Raw genomic sequence first — 3,525 nt, 5'->3', positions numbered from 1 at the left:
GATGTGTGTATGTTTGTTCGAGCATGCGTTTGGTTGTGTGTAAGCAGGGAGAGGTGTATATCTGAACATCTGTGTGTGTGTGTGTGTGTGGGGGGTGGGGTGGGGTCGGGTGTGGTGGGATGGGGGGTGTGAATAGTCCCTTTCCCTCCCCCTTATTCTGCTGAGTATGTTCTCTCCTCTTGTCTGCAGATGCCTGTGAGCTCACACTGGACCCAAACACAGCATACAGACGTCTCTCTCTCTCTGAGGGGAACAGAAAGGTGACACATGGGAGTGAGGATCAGCCGTATCCTGACCACCCAGAGAGATTTAACTCCCATAATCAGGTGCTGTGTAGAGAGGGTCAGTCTGGACGCTGCTACTGGGAGGCTGAGTGGAGTGGTGGTACGGTTTATATAGCAGTGGCATATAAGAGCATGGAGAGGAAAGGGGGGAGTTATGACAGCTGGTTTGGACACAATGACAAGTCCTGGAGTCTGGAATGCTCTGGTAACAGTTACTCTGCCTTGCACAATGATAAGAGGACTGCCATACCTTCCCCCTCCTCCTACTCCTCCTACTCCAGCAGAGTAGGAGTGTACCTGGACTGGCCAGCAGGCACTCTGTCCTTCTACAGCGTCTCCTCTGACACACTCACCCTCCTGCACACATTCCACTCCACATTCACTGAGCCCCTCTATCCTGGGTTTGGGTTTCATTTTGTATTCTGGAGTTCCTCCTCAGTGTCCCTTACCCCTTTTCCACCAAAGCCGGGCCGGTGCTGGTTCAGTGCTGGTGCTTATGCGGTTCCGTGCTGGTTCTTATCTAAGAACCAGCTCGATTTTTCCACCGATCGAGAGCCAGAGTAGGGCTAGCTACGTCTTTAAATCACGTCATACGCCTCCGTTGTCCTAGCTGAACATTTTGGAATGTTATCACTAGGTTACTAGTTATTCACGAGTGGTTTTATTCCTGGGAGAAGGCAAACAAATTTCGATAAAACTTCTTCTATTATGTATTTTTAATACCATGTCGTACCATACGAGCTTAAGTTAATGTTCTGTTTACTTGGCAACGGGTTTTTCTATATTTCCCCACGTAGATCAAACGAGTGACAATGCAGTTCATGACGGGAGTTGACTATTCAATTAAATTCAAAAGAAGCTTTATTGGCATGACCATAACGTTGTAGACTAGTATTGCCAAAGCATTTGGGTTGGATATATAAAAGTGATTACATAAACAATACATATATAAGTGATTACATAAACAATACATATATCTTTACACAAGTAGACTAGCTACTACCTACTTACCAGTTGCCACAACAACTGTAGCAGTACCTCACGACAGCTAACAGCTAATGCTAGTTAGCTAGCTGCTACTTGAATTTGCTTAGTCAACAGCTAATCTTAGGTGTGACATCACACAACAAAAACAAGATAGATTGAAAGAGTTACTGTATACGATGCAAACAAACTAACACATTTTGATGGATGAAAGCTTTCTTTATTTTTTTTAAATGAGTTTGTTACTTGGTCTGTTGTCCTTTTGAACCCCGCCATCTCCAACTCTCCCCCTATTTCCTCATATATTTTAGCTTTCCTTACTGCCTCCCCAAGTTTGTCTTGCATTTCTGTTGATGACCAAATCGCTATCAATGTTTTCATTTCATCGGTGATCCACTGCTGGATGGATTTTTTATTTATGTTTTCACCGTTTTCACTCATCCTCTTGGTTGACGGTGGAAAAAAATGGTGGTGGAAATGTCTGTTTCTGGTGTGGTAGCTCCGCCCATAACCTCGGGACGAACCCGACGTCACCGGTTCTTGTTTCTGGCCCACCTAAAAGCTGGTGCTGACTTGGAACCTGCTTTTTGGAACCGGAGCCAGCTTTATTTGTGTGGAAAACCGAAGAACTGGTTCCAGAATTGTAACCAGCCCAGAACCAGCACCGGCCCGGCTTTGGTGGAAAAGGGGTACCTGTGCCAGATCACATGACCTCCTAATCCTACAGGATCACCAGAGTTTGTAGAAGAATTACACACTCCTGTTCAAACACCCCTGTGCTTGGATGGAAAATATTGATAATTAATGTATAATTATTGAGCCTATAACATGTTGATAAACATGTTACTATGGAGACTAAGGTTAATTGAGCATCATTGTTAAACTGTTCAAAATATGCTGGGGAATAAAAGAGGGAAATGGATGTGAATCTCTCTGTCTCTGTGTCTGTGTGTGTGTGTGTGTGTGTGTGTGTTTTACCAGTGTCACTCACTCACTCACCAGTCACTCTTATTTTATTTCATTTTTGTGTCTTGATTGATTTAGAAATGACAAACTGATGTGGCATTTAATCTCTAAAAAGCGTGTGTCTGTGTTTGTCCTAACTCTGACTGCTTACTTGTTTTAGATCCTACCTACCCCACTCATTCACACACACACAAACAAACACACATAGACAAAAATAGACTGAGAGACACAGACATAGAAACACACACAGACACACATGTATGCACTCAATATCACATCTTTAGTTCTGTATAGAGTCTGATATCATATACTTTAATAAAGAGTCTGGGGAGTCACGTGAGATCACCAAGCAAGATGGTTGCATAGTTGGAGTTTTCCCAAACCCCACCAAAGTTACCCAAAATTCGCTAGTTAACTGTGAACAGTCGACATAATTTTTGCTTTATACAGTGATAGTAATTCATAGTATTGGTTTTAATGTGTTAGGCCCTGGTGATTTGTGCATTATGGCGTCAACAAGAAAAAATAATGCTGCTGGAGCTAGCAAGGTACAGAGTAATGCTGGGGCTAGCAAAGAAGATAGTGAAAATGTGTTAGCATCTATGCAACAGTCCTTGGAGAAAGCTATGGTGGAGATGGGAAGAGTTGGAAAGCTCCTAACGTCATTGCAAGCAGATATATCCGAAATTAAAGATGCCAATGTTGGACTACGAACAGATATGGACAGTGTCCTGCTCCGGTTGAATCAAGCAGAAACCCGAATTTCTCAGCTAGAGGATGAGAAGCATGACCTCCGCCAACAAGTGGATAAGACTGCCATGAAGTGTGAGGACCTACACCAGGCTGTTGAAGACGCTGCCAACAGAGACAGACGCCAAAATCTGCGACTCATAGGTCTGAAAGAAAAGTTGGAAAACGGTAAACCGTCAGAATGTGTGAAGAAGATCATCTCCGAAGCTCTTGGGATTGAACTGGATGGATCACAGCTACAGCGAGTGCACCGCGCTCCGGTAGCAATACCTAAAGAGGGTTCCAGACCTATAATAATTCGATTTCTCAGTTTCTTGGAAAGAGAGAGGGTGTTGGCGGCCGCAAAGAAAACGTACAATAACAAAGAAGAGGTCGTCTGGAAAGGGTGCAAGCTGTCATTTTTCCCTGACATGACGAGGGAGACTGCGGAGAAGAGGAGAAAGTTCAAGGATGTACGAATTCGGCTACACGGGCTTGATGTGCGTTTCACCCTAGCTTATCCAGCGGAGATGCGCTTTACATGGCGGGGGAAAAGAATGAA

General features: G+C 44.1%; 1 pseudogene; it reads left to right on the top strand.

The window, feature by feature from the left end:
• The window catches only part of LOC122131244, a 25,441-nt pseudogene extending 23,263 nt beyond the window's left edge, over positions 1–2,178 (top strand).
• Positions 2,179–3,525: the final 1,347 nt, after the last annotated feature.

This window comes from Clupea harengus, unplaced genomic scaffold (assembly GCF_900700415.2).
Source record: "Clupea harengus unplaced genomic scaffold, Ch_v2.0.2, whole genome shotgun sequence".
NCBI classification, from domain to species: Eukaryota; Metazoa; Chordata; class Actinopteri; order Clupeiformes; family Clupeidae; genus Clupea; species Clupea harengus.
The sequence above is the reverse complement of the archived record's forward strand: the minus strand, read 5'-3'. Positions and strand labels throughout refer to the sequence as shown.